This window comes from Myxocyprinus asiaticus, chromosome 42, assembly GCF_019703515.2.
Source record: "Myxocyprinus asiaticus isolate MX2 ecotype Aquarium Trade chromosome 42, UBuf_Myxa_2, whole genome shotgun sequence".
Classification (NCBI taxonomy): Eukaryota; Metazoa; Chordata; class Actinopteri; order Cypriniformes; family Catostomidae; genus Myxocyprinus; species Myxocyprinus asiaticus.
In genome coordinates this window covers 37,631,214-37,645,369 of record NC_059385.1, presented here as the reverse complement: position 1 = coordinate 37,645,369, position 14,156 = coordinate 37,631,214, and the positions used below count along the sequence as shown (strand labels likewise).

The 14,156-nt window shown below is 37.6% G+C and overlaps 1 protein-coding gene across 4 annotated transcripts in view; it reads right to left on the bottom strand.

Moving 5' to 3' along the window:
- Window positions 1-14,156, bottom strand: part of LOC127432446 (NACHT, LRR and PYD domains-containing protein 12-like) — a 612,890-nt gene that overhangs the window by 136,626 nt on the left and 462,108 nt on the right. The window contains exons 1-2 of one of the 4 annotated variants that reach the window (XM_051683539.1): window positions 7,350-7,463; window positions 6,999-7,074 (exon numbers count right to left, since the gene is read on the bottom strand). The exons of 1 other annotated variant lie outside the window; for it this stretch is intronic. The gene's annotated coding sequence lies outside the window, so the exon portion shown is untranslated. Of the gene's footprint in view, window positions 1-6,998; window positions 7,259-7,349; window positions 7,464-14,156 lie in introns of those variants that run through there. 2 more of the 4 variants (XM_051683541.1, XM_051683543.1) reach the window with 2 other exon arrangements.

Sequence of the window (14,156 nt, the reverse complement as noted above, 5' to 3'; positions counted from 1 at the left end):
GCATAGATATTTGCCACAACAAGACTTTGCCCCTGAATTTCTGCTAAAACAATAATTACTCTTCCTAATTAATCTTTACATTGTTTGAGACATTTGAATTGTAGATGTTTACTTATCAGGGTAAGACTCCTCTGCTCTTACTTGAGCCAGCATTAAAGAAAACTTGTCCACCCCATATCTTCTCAAATTTTTCAGCTTCCTGTGGGGAAAGATGTGTTTCTTGAAGAAACATTATATCATATTTCTTAAGCTTAAGAAGAGAAATAACCTTCCTTCTTTTTATGGGGTGCCCCAACCCATTCACATTCCATGTGGAGAGAGGCAATCCACTCATATCAACATTTGACATTTTCACATATGAGAAAAAATAAATTGTGTGTCAAAAACTAAACTATTGTAGGGCTTTACTGGTTGTTTAGATCAGTGTTACTATCAGAAATAATTAATAATTATTTCTGTAGTTATTAATCAATATTTAAATTAATTAATTGGATCTAACTCATTAACCTCATATGGGACTCCAGTAAATGTAGTGTGTTACGTTTAGGAGCAAGTTTGGTCATTAGCAATAATTAATAATTATCAAAGATAATTATTAATTATTAAAATCAATAGAACATTGATGAGAATCAATGTTAGCTTTTTTTAATCCTTTAAATCAACAGTTATCAAAGATAATCGTTAATTGTTAACGTCGATGAAACAATAATTAAAATTAACACTAGCTTATTGAACATTCAAATTCAATCAAAGATAATGATCAATTATCAAAAATCAATAGAATATTAATAAGGATTAACATTGACGGGGCACCACCCTGAAATCAGGGACTAATAACCGAATATTAAAACAATAATCTCAATATTAGATTGTTTTCTTAGGAAAATCGACATCCGAAGAATATCGATTTTCGGGAAAAAAAAAACAATGAATGAAGGTTTGAATCCGAGCACTGACATCCCATCAGCGTGACACAGGCGTATGCAAAACAAACCAAAACACTTCTCTTTGTAATATAAACAAAGTTTATTTATGCAGTAATATCAATTAATAATTAATACAATGCAGTCAATAAACTTCCGACTTACAACTACAAACTAAACAATGATATGATTAGATATGGAAATAAAATAATCCTATAACACATAAGGTGTGTGTGTGACAGTGTGTGTGTGTGTGTCAGTGTGGTTAGTGAGAGAGAGAGAGAGAGAGAGAGAGAGATTATTAAGTGACAGCCCGAAAGCTGATTTCGCGATAGCTGGAGATAAAGCAGCCGTGTTCGTCACTCAGAGACGTGGTTTTACGAGCGGGGCTCGTAAAAGTCCTGCGTTATTTGACTCTAATGGATGAACTCAGTTTCTGTCTCACCCGCAATGGCGAAAATGCACAACAATCCAATTTGGTTGGACCACAATACAGCAAAACAAATTCGTGATAATTAATACCCTGAGTATTAATAATGAGCGGACATGGCGGTCCGTAAACTGTACAAGCAAAAACCTTGAAACACAAGAATAACACGCTATAATATTCTATCTCTGCCCAGACGTAACCTCTTACTTGAATCGCATGAGGATACAGGTAGAATGTGTTTTCCTCCGTCCTTTAACTTTGACCCGGTTCCTTGAGGCTCGTGTGATGACGGGAGGCCGTTTCCTCGCGCTGTCGGTGGGCGGTACGGCTGTTGATTCTCAGAGGGCAGTACGGCTGTTGATTCTCGGCGGGCTGGCAGAGAACTCAGAAATGTCGACTTGATTGAAGATGGAAGAGAAATCTTTAATCTCTTCACTTCTGTAGGCCAACGGATGAAGATGCGAATTGCTCGGCGGTCTCCTTCGGATCCGTTAGAGTGTTCGGTTGAACACAGAGTAATCTCAACTCGTCCAGCGAGATGGAGATTGTATGGCTACAGTTTTCCTAAGGAGTAAAGAAAGCCTTCCTTTACACCTTGCCTCGCGTAACACAAGATCTTTATCAGATGATCTCAGAAATTTTGCCAGAATTGATCGAGGCTTGTCTCCCTCAGCGGATCGCTGAGCCAGAACCTTGTGAGCTTGCTCGATTTCCAGCTTATGGCCTGCTATGTCAAGCAGACTCAGAAAGATCCTCCAGCATGTCCCAGATGCGCTCCAAATCTGCCTTGGTTGCTAGCGGATTAGCAGCTAATTCCCTCTCCGATGACTCCAGATAATCGATCCGTTTCTCGATGTCCCCCACTCTTGTAACCACCTCAGAGTGAATTTCATCTCATGGCAGTGATCGATTGACATATTACAGCAAGATCCTCCGAGTCAGCAACAAACTTCGTCAGCATTGCCGACAGCTTCAACAATTCTCGCCAAATTTCCTGCACTTCACCGGACAAATCTGCTCCCTGGTCCGCAGTCTTGTCAGGGGCATCAGCTTGAGCACATAAGTGTCTTTTAATTTCTCCAGAGCCTGAAGATTTTGAATTCTTTGACACATTGTCCTCCTAGAACAGTTAAGGAACAGAGTGTATCAAATCTCACCAGTTTATGACAATAATAGTGTTAAAACTAGCAAACTGCGCAGAGCTCGCCATTCACACATCCAAACCTCACATGGCACCACGCGACTCCACCTATATATGCCTTTTCTTTACACAAACTTAAACTTAGCCTTACCCTGTTCTGTAGATGAAAAAAGTCAGCTGAATGACATTCTCAGAATGTTCTACACTTTTTTCAAGATTATAAACAATCAGAACTATTTTTCCAATGCTGAGTTCACTTTCAGAAAACAAGCTTTTGAACATTTTAAAACTTTTAAATATTATTCTTTACCTCGGATCGCATTTGCTGAGCTTCTTCACAAAATGTAAATTGCATTATGACGCTAAAATTTATTTTAGATGATAATCAAGTTCAGTTGGTTGTTAAAAGTTGCTGGGCAAATATGCAGGCAGGACATAATGCAATTGTGATGGCAATGCTTTAGATTAGATGATTGTTCAAAATAGCCTATTGAATATCAGGAATGTATCATATATGTAAACCTTGAAATTACACTGCATCAACTTTTGTTTAATAGCTTATACACATCGATGGATGGTCCTTATTCTAAGACTGAAAGTTTCCCCCACTACTTGGTGCAGGTTGCCAGCTTGAACAGTGCAATGACGATTTGCTTTCGGGTCGGAACTGGTGGCAATCTGCGATAGGCACAACATCAGGACCAATATTACAGTCCTATCAGGAGGGCAACTGCTCCCTTTTGATTGCAATTCTGTCTTTTGATTGTATTTATTTGTTAAATTAAAATGACAGTAAGCTGGTTAATTTCAATGAATTGTCTCAGTACTCTCCCCATTTTACCAAAACTTTGGAGGAAAAAAAAATAGGGACATCTGGGAGGCGAAAGGTACACAATTACCAATAAACACACATTTTTGTATGGAAACAACTTAAGGGCAGATTTTGTTTGCGATAAAGCAAAACTTATGCGACAAAGTGTTTTTTTTAGGCATGACGTCATCACTCACACCATTTTTATCTAAAAAAGGCCATTTGAATGGAAACAGGCAGAAGACGGCAAATTTCCCAAACCTTTATTTTTATGCATTTTCACTTTGTCGATAACAAAATAGCTCGAAAAGTGGATGGGAACTAGGCTATTGAAGCTCCAGGTCTGAAAACAATCATAAACTGCTTTTACATGTTTTCTTTTATGAACTCAAATGCAAAAAAAAAAACAAAAAAAAAACAACAACAAAAAAAAAAATATCTGGCCTAAAGTTTAAATAAATGCACAAGAATTTAGAAACCATCCAGGATTTAAAATAGTATTTTCATTGTATTTTTACAGACTGGAACCAGCATTTCCAGCCTCCTGGATAATTCTCCTCAAAGAATGGCGGAAAACCATCAACCCCATCTTGTCTGTTTAGGAACCCCCAGTACTACAGTGCAAGACATTGTTGTGGTAGAGAACAACAAAATCACCATTCAGCTTGAGGATAACAATCTAACATGTGCCATTGACAAGCTGTTCAAAATGAATTGAGTTTGTACAATTGTTTGCAGTCAAAACCACAGCCAATGAACATGTCATAATTTCAATTCTTATGCTAAGCATCTCAATAGAGAATATGCTCAGGTTCAAAACCCAATACATTTTGAATAAGACACAGATACTGACGCATCAGAGAACTTTTCACTACCATCTTGCTCTACTGCTGTTGATACTCCAGAGACTAATTTAAACAGTTCAAGGATTTTAATTACTTCTGACTACCAAAGCTGTATGGCTGCATTTGTTGCAAAAATGAACTCCTCCTCAAATTGTACCTTGAATGATGTGCAAAGAAGCATCATGTGTACAAAAGAGTTGACTCAAGTGTTAATGGCAGATACATGTCAATACATATCTATTATTAACACTCTTAAGTTTCTATTTGAAAATGAAAAAATGCAGAAGCTCTTTGTGCAATCAACTGAAAGTGACTGTAAAATGTGGGATTATTATGATGGATCACACTTCAAAAATCACAAATTTTACAGCAGATATCCCAACGGTTTCAGATTCAACTTTATTTTGATAATTTTGAAACAACAAATCCATTAGGACATTCCTGCTAGATTCAACTCTTCAGCTAAAGAGAGCTTTGCAGCTAAAAATTCTGTCATTACTGTTTGATTGACAAACAAGATGCGCAGTGTGTATTTGATAACGATCGTCTAGAGTTGCACAACAGAGTAAATTACAAAGACCATGTCATGCTTAACAATCCTGCTTTAACAGGCATTAAAGCAGATTCCAGTCTTAACTCTCTCAATTACTTTCATATTACTGAAGATGTCTGTGTAGACATTATCTATGACATTTTAGAGGGCGTGGCTCCACTTGAGATTAAACTAATGTTACAACATTTCATCTATGAAGATAATCTTTTTTACTATAGACCAGCTGAATGACCGAATGGTAGGCTTTGACTATGGATTGGAAAACACGGAAAAAAAAAGAAAAAAAAACCTAGTGCCATTCATAATTTAGAAACATCTGAGAACCCCATAAAGCAAAATGCCAGTCAGATGTGGTGTCTTTTTTTAATTTCCTGATTGGACATTTAGTAAGTGAAGGTAATTGTCACTGGAAATTGTTCATTGTCCTCCAAGAAATTTGTATATTATTTGCAGTTGTAACCAAGGGACTAGCTGGTTTATTTTTATTTTTATTTTTTTAAAGCAGTTAGTCATTGATCGCCATTACTTATTCAAGAGCCTTTATCCAAACAGATCACTCAGTACTGGCACATGATGATACAGTTTGGTTCACTATCTAAATTGTGGTGCAAGAGATTCGAGGGAAAGCATGGGCCATTGAAAAGACAAGCTCATGCTGTGTGTAATTTTATAAATATTTCTATGGCCAATGAGAATCAGGTTCAGACTATGTTTCACTGGACATTGTGCAGTCCACTTATACATGTTTCCAGTCATGGTTGGATCTTTGGAGAAAAGTGTTGAGTTTGTTGAAAATATGAAAGCCTTTGACTATGATATTGATGCATGTAACACTGTTAATGTAGCTCACTCTGTTAGTATGTTTGGTCAGACTTATGAAAATGGTCGTGTGCTTGCTCTAAACTGTGATTTTAGAGGAGAACACCACTTTTGGGAAGTTTTACACATAATTCCTGAATGTGAAAAGGAAGTTGTTCTAGTTTTGTTAGAATTTTGTCACAGTTGTATTTTCACCCTCACTTGTATGCATTTGCAGTTGAAAGAATAAATTAATACAACATGATTCATGTAAAAGATGCTGTTGATGTTAGACCACTACACTACACTTTCTTTTAAAGAAAAGTTGCTTGTAAATCCAAGATACAAACTTGTTTCAATTCTTTATGAACGTTTCACTTAATTTACTTTATATGAATATTTCAAAGAATACTGTACATTCTAGTGACAATAATATTTTGCCATATAAAATATTGTTTTCTTGTAGAGACATGTTGTATGTAAATCCAATATACAAACTTGTTTAAATGTGTACTTTTATGAAAATTGGAAAGAATGTGTTTCAGGAAATACTGAGTAATATTTTGCAATATAAAATTTCTACTTTTAATAAAATGAATGGAATTAATTCAATGTTGTTGTTTTATTCATTTTTGTAATATTTGTTAGAAAATTTGCACAACTCTTACACAAACTGTGTAATTATAACACATGAATGTGTTAACTATATTAACACTCTGTCTGTGTTATAAAGGATAACACACTGGTTGAGTTAAGAGTAACACAAAATATTTTGTTCTTAACTAGACACACAGATGTGTTAAGAAATAAACGTTGTTCTTTTTAACACATTCATTTTAAGAGTGTAGCTGTGCCCGACTGGAAGCATGACGGGAAACGGCTTGCTGATGACAGCTTAATGCTCATTGACTTAAACAACCGTGATGTTTGTTGTTTTGCTCTCTTCTAAAATGTTTGACTTTTTAAATTCTAATATCATGTTTTTATGTGTAAAGATTATGTGTGAATTTTCCAAACACTCTGACAGTGTCATCCCTGCCAGAAATATATGATTGCTATAATATTAGTAAAAATATCTAAAATATGTGTCTTTATTACACTAAAATGGGTGGAAAGACACGTCTTTTGGGGCAAATGAAATATCAGGTTCACTGGTTGTCTTGCTCATCATATTTATTTTAATGTAAAAGCTACAGAATTTAAATTCCATCCACTTTATTAGTAACAAAGCACATGAACGTGAATAATGTGATATCTGCATTTGATTTCATTTTTGGCAGATCCACTAAGAAATGTGAGAATTATCCGACATGACAGCACTTTTTTCACTCTTCCCCTGACTGCAGCTGCCGATTCTCGGCTACTTTCATGGCTAATTTGTAGTAATATGCATAACAGTAATGATATGCATTATGATAACAAGAATGAGGCTTGTTTATATATTACTGTATGTACTGTATGTTACTTTATGAACAAAAAACAGAAATGTGAACTTACCGTGTTTCAACGAGTCTCTCAGCTGTCAGAGATGAAATTATGTACTGTACATTGAGAACAGAAGCAACACAGAGATCTGAAACATCAAGGCATTTTCTCATGTTGATGAAATCAATTTCTTCCCCTTTTCAAAATACTTTCACCCTCTCTCACTGCATCAAGGGAACAGTTTAGTATTATTAAAATCAAACAACACAGTTTTATCATTAGGAACATAATCTTAGAAAATGACTCATTTTTAAATCAACAAGACAAATAAAACATCATCAACCAGTGCTGAAGAATACTTCAGACAGAGAGACGAAATGAAAGGAGAACAAGACATACAAAAACAAATATGCAAAGAATTACCAAAGTGTGTGATTTAGTTTCATATAGTGGAGTTCTTCATTTCTAGAAATGATTATTACTAGACATGGCATCCTTAAAGTCATGTTAAGATTGTTTCTGCAGATTGTCTTGAACTTTATTTAGTGAGTTTGAGAAGATCTAATTTGCAAAGCACACTTGTTTGCTTCACATTTATAGTTCCTCTTCCTCTTTTCCTATGTGAGTTGATGAGAGGCTTGTGAGTTAAATTAAAAATTCTCATGTCAGCCATTAGACGTCATTCTTTCACTAGAGCAGCATTTATAGAATGACTGAATGAATGTAAATATTACATGTGTAATTGTACACAGTGACACCTTCTAAAGTATTTTTTATAAAACTGTTTTATTATTGTTGTTTGATTAATCAATTTTAATGTCGGCACTCATTATCAAACATGAACCAAAAACTTGGAAAAACATAGACAATAATGTGAGTTAAGGTGAAAAACTTAAAATGAAACAAAGTACATCGTACAACGCATAGGAAAAACACACCTCAAATATTACAATATGTTCATGACTCCTCCTCCATTTTCCTTAACGTTTTAATAAAATAATCATTGCATCATCATGACACTGTCAATTATCCAGGGCTCCACCCACACAGAGATGCAAAAGAGCTGTCAAATATATTTGTGTTAATGTTTCATTGACAGGCTGGATAAGACAGAGAACAAAACATATTGCATAAGCAAATATACATTAATAAATAATATTGCCAGCTGGTATAAAATGTCTCAAGTTCTTTTATTTTAAAGAATGAACTATATTTTGGTATTGAATTGTACCTGTGAGATGAGTTCTGATACTCACTGTAATATTCTCATACACACTCGTGCTGGGTTTAATATTACAATTATTAGAGCCATGCTGAGCAGTCTTTATAAATGAAAGAAAGTGAGGAAATATAGAATCAGATGATTACTTTATCAAACCATCAAATGTCTATTGGATGATATTTAAAAGCATTTAAAGAGATTTTACTCAAAACTGTCTTCAGTGGAACACAAAAATGAGATGGCAGTCTCAGTCACCATTCGCTTGCATTGTAAGATGCAATGAAAGTGAATGGTTACTAAGACAAAGAACATTCTGCCAAACAGAATGAAAGTCATGTGGTTTTGAAACAACATAAGGGCGAGTAAACGATATCAGAATTGTCATTTTTGGGTGAATTATCCCTTTAATACATTTTAGTGATTTGGAGGTGAAGAACACTTACCGTTAAATTCTCATACTTTAGATCACTCAATGCACATTCACAAGTTTTATGTCTGTTATGATGAGGTCTGGGATGAACGGTCTTTACCGTGAAAGAAACAAAAGCAGAAAAATAAACAATTGTGTCCAGAACAACACGCTACAGAAAGTCACAAATACCTGGATTCACCCAGTTCATCTCCCTGACTGTGAGATTACTGATAACCATATGCATTTTTCTTTTTCATCCACCTGCTTCTCCAAAACAAGATATTAGTGAATGTTACACTGTAGAATATGATTTACTGTATTATAGTCTTGTATTTTATGTTCTTGTCCACAGAGTTAACAGCTAAAAATAAAAAACTATTATACAATATATGATTCAATAATTGTAATTAAATCATTAAAATGTAATATTATTAACATAATAATTAAAATGCATTATGGTGGCAGATGAGTAAAGCATTGATAAGACGAAAAGTGGCTTTAGAAGGCAATTTAATGTTTATTTCCATATTATTGAACATAAGCCTATCACTGGCCTACAGTCCACAGCAATCCATTTTGCATAATTCATCAGTCTGTCTGAGAGAGATTTAAAGGGCTTTTCTAAGGACACATCAATGCACACATGCATCAGAAGTACGCTTTTGGAGCATAGACCTCACTTTGGTTGGGTAATGTCATAAACACAAGAGTTTTTAAGTCGCTGTGTCAAGTTAAATGTAGTTTGAAACATGAAAAACACATTTCGAGATCCCTGCATTCAGAACTGTGCTCCATCCAGCTGTGTTTTGAATGCATAAACGTGGCTGAGTTCGGATACTACTTCTGCCATATGTGTCTATGGCAGAAATAGTATGAGTAGTATGGTAGTATGCAAATCCGAACTTAGCCCGTGTCTCATCTTGAGCTGTTGATCGTTACTCGCTAGTGTGAACTAGTGATGGGTCATTCATGAACGATTCATTCATTTTGAATGAATCTTTTATGTGACTCAGAAGAACGAGTAGTCTCAGAGAATAATTTGTTCATTTTGTGTTGGCTAAGCATGTGCATTACGCAACCACAGTTCGTTTGTTATGTGAAAACTGCATAGGCGCTGTACAGGACTGAAATTATTAATTCACCTTTCAACCTGGTCCGAGTCGTTCATGTGACAGCTGTATACGCATGTATTTAGCTACTGAAAATGTAACATTTTAATTTAATTATGCTCAAATGAACGAAATGACTTGAATGAAGATTTGTTCATTTTGACTCAAAGATCCAAGTCAGTAAAATGATCCGATCTTCCCATCACTAGTGTGAACAAGCTGTGCTTTGTTTTTCTCTTGCACAGCTGTGTGTTGCATTTACTGCTAGAGTTTCACTAACTGCCCCCTGCTGAAATCAGGTGGTACTTCAAGCTTGAATTGTTCCAGTAGTAGGAATATTTTTTATTACGGTGCCAGGACATGATTAACTGCGTTAATTTTTTTAACGTGTTATTTTTTCTATACTTAAATCACACTGAATTAATGTGTTGAATCAACAGCCCTAATTTCAAACTAATTGTCTCTTGATACTCATTACTCGGCTGGTGAACACTGAGCAACCAGATTTATGATAGTTCAATGCAACCGAGACTGATTCGATTGCATCATAGTGCCTCATAGAAGTGGGCGGAGCTGCAGAGCTCTCTTGCTGCAGATTTTCTGATTGGTGAATATTTCTCTTCAGGATCATGGATAGCTCTTCACCAGGAATTCCACTATTAAAAATGTTTTGGTTTTTAAATGAAGTTGAAATAACATTGGCTGACGGCTTTAACAGAAGCATTGATTAACCACCTCAGAGCTCACAGTAGGTCTGTCTGTAAATTTTATAAGTTGTCAATAAAAATCTATTCCCCTATGTAGAAAATAAGTGGGATTTTTACTTCTGCAACCTGACTGTTGTACTCTGTTGTTGTGACAAAGCCCTTCAGCCGTGACTGTATTCACAAAATAGCACTGCCTCTCATTGTCTGTTTAATTAAGTACCATACAAACACTGTAACCAAATACTACACACATATATTTGACCAAATTGGCAACACTATGATGACAACTACAGCACTACAATCACAGCTCAAATGGAAATGCATAATATCAGCACATTTACTACAATAGAAGAACAGTAAAACATCTAAACAGATCCATTTTAAACAGACTTATATCTTCAAGCACACAACCCCTACCTTTAACAGTGACTGATAGAGCGGCTGATCTCTGAGATCATTATTGATTGTTAGCCACACAGTAGAAGAATCCACTCTGTAGTGCACTATAAATCTGTCCAGATCCAACAGCTGAAGTTTCATTCTCCTTAAACCAGGTGTAGTTCACAACAGGTGGGTTTGAATCACTGCTGCTGTTCAGAGTCACTGAATCACCCTTCACTCTTTCACCAGATCCAACAGCTGAGCTTTCATTCTCCTTAAACCAGGTGTAGTTCACAACAGGTGGGTTTGAATCACTGCTGCAGGTCAGAGTCACTGAATCACCCTCCACTCTTTCACCAGAGGAGCTGATGGACACTGACACATTCTTTTGGGGGTAATTTTAAATTACTAATATTAACTGGCAATTGTGGATGACAGAGAGTCAAGAATTTCCAACAGAATTAAGGGAATCAGAGTGGCTTAAAGAAGATACTCTGAGACGCTGAAAAACAAGTTTTCAGCTAACGACCCTGCATCAGTGTGGAGTGGCATAAAACAACTTACGAATTACAAGACTCCTGCCCCCAACCCTGTGATGGACCAACAACTGGCTGACGACCTGAATGTGTTCTACTGTAGATTTGAAAGGCCCAGTCTCACACCCCACACCTGCTCTGATCTTCACTTCACACAAACACCAATACCTCCTGCAACCCCCCTCCTCCCCCCTCCTGCTACTCAGCCTGCACTTAAGATCTATGAAGATGATGTGAACTGCGTCTTTTGAAAACAAAGGATAAGGAAAGCACAGGGCCCAGATGGCGTTTCACCTGCATGTATTAGACCCTGTGCTAACCAGCTGGCCCCCATCTTCACACAGATCTTTAATAGATCACTGGAGCAGTGTGAAGTCCCATGCTACTTCAAACGTTCCACTATCATCCCCATCCCAAAGAAATCAAAAATCACAGGATTTAATGACTACAAACCTGTCGCCCTGACGTCTGTGGTCATGAAGTAATTTGAGAGACTGGTGTTGGCCCACCTGAAGGACATCACTGGACTCTTTCTAGATCCCCTTCAATTTGCTTATCAAGCAAACAGGTCTGTGGATGATGCAGTCAACATGGGATTGCATCATATCCTGCAACATCTGGACAGACCAGGGACATATGCAAGGATCCTTTTTGTGGACTTCAGTTCTGCTTTCAACACCATCATCCCAGCTATTCTCCGGACTAAATTACACCAACTCTCTGTTCCCATGTCTATCTGTCAGTGGATTACCAGCTTTCTGACAGACAGGCAGCAGCTTGTGAGACAAGGGAAATTCACTTCCAGCACCTGTACAATCAGCACTGGTGCCCCCAGGGATGTGTGCTCTCCCCACTACTCTTCTCCCTCTACACCAACAACTGCATCGCCAAGGACCCCTCTGTCAAGCTCCTGAAGTTTGCAGACAACACCACTGTCATCAGCCTAATCCGAGATGACGATGAGTCTGCATTCAGAAGGGAGATTAAACATCTGGCTGTCTGGTGCAGTCAAAACAACCTTGAGCTGAACACGCTCAAAATGGTGGAAATGATTGTGGACTTTCAGAGGAACCCCCCAACACTGACCCCCCTCACCATTCTAAACAGCACTGTGGCAGCAGTGGAGTCATTCAGGTTCCTGGGCACTACCATCTCACAGGACCTGAAGTGGGAGACATTGACTCCATTGCGAAAAAGGCCCAGCAGAGGTTGTACTTCCTCCGCCAGGCACTGCTGATACAGTTCTACTCAGCAGTCATTGAGTCTGTCCTCTGCACTTCAGTAACTGTCTGGTTTGGTTCAGCTTTGAAATCAGACATCAGAAGACTACAAAGAACAGTTCAGACTGCTGAGAGTGTCGGGCTTGAAAATAATTGTCCCCACTCCGTGGTGTGGAATCAGTCGGTTTGAAACGCATGGTGGCGTGACTGAAAACTGACTGGGGGGGCAACTGTAAGGAGGGGCACCTGCATCCAACCAGCGGGCCGCTGGAGGATTTTGAAAGGTGTCTTGGAGTACGAAGTCAGAGACTGTACCACTAGGGGCAGCTCGGCTCCTAGCGTGTGTTCCTGGGTTTCTCAGGGGCACATTCCTACGCGTATCACTAAAAAGGGAGCCCTCTTCTATGTCAGATGTCGTGCGGTGCGTTTCAGCTGCACTTACCTGATCTGACTCTACTCTTAGCTGGGCAGCTTGAAGCTGCCTGCGCAGGGCTTCATTTTCCTCCTGCATCCGGGTATTATCTTCCTGTGCCAGGACTTTCTCAGCTTGAGTGCACCTAATTTCTTGGTGCAGGCTGAGATTTTCATTCTGCACCGCTTGATAGCTGCTCTGCAGCTGTGCGAGCTGGGCCTGGTGCTCGGCGGTTTGCAGTTGGGTTTTGCGGTGATGAAGAAGGAACATTTGGCCCACTAGGTCCAGGATTTTGCGCATTGGCTTCCCGACCAGGTTGTTGACATAATCAACTAGTTCCTGCAATGCTTCATCACAACGACTAATATTGTAGACGTTAAGGTTATTTCTCTCCTCTATGGAGAGATGGAGGACAGCAGCAACTACATCTTGCAGTGCTGGGTCGACTAACCTCTGTGGAGCTTTAGCTCCAGTCACGCAGGGCGATTAGAGACTCATTTTACTGGGGCCGTAAAAATTCTTGTGATAGTGGCTCTGACAGCTTGTTGTTTTACAGTTGATATAATGCTAACACAAAAGCACAGTTGAGAGGCTTCGACCTGTGGCTTACAGTCTACTGTTATGTAATGTGCAAATTTCACTGTGTTCTCTCTTTGGTGGATGTCAATGAAGTGACTTGGCACCTCTCTGTAACATTTAGATGAAAGCGTTAGGAGTTACATAACAACAACAGCAGATTTTAAGCAGACTATAGTAAATTTACCAACCCTAATTCACTCTTAAGAGCACATTCACACCACACTGGCTTATGTTTGGCAAGTTGTGAGAAGTAAATTGTCAAACAGAACCAAACTTTGAAGTAAGGATTCAAGTTATTACTTTGGATTCTTTTGCATACACACTGTGACAGAACTGGCATGTAGGATGCCTCACACGGGGCACCAATTATTATGTAGGGCTTTACTGGTTGTTTAGATCAGTGTTACTATTAGAAATAATTAATAATTATTTCTGTAGTTATTAATCAATATTTAAATTAATTAATTGTATCTAACTCATTAAAACCTCATATGGGACTCCAGTAAATGTAGTGTGCTACGTTTAGGAGAAAGTTTGGTTATTAGCAATAATTAATAATTATCAAAGATAATTACTAATTATTAAAATCAATAGAACATTGATGAGAATCAATGTTAGCTTTTTTAAATCCTTTAAATCAACAGTTATCAAA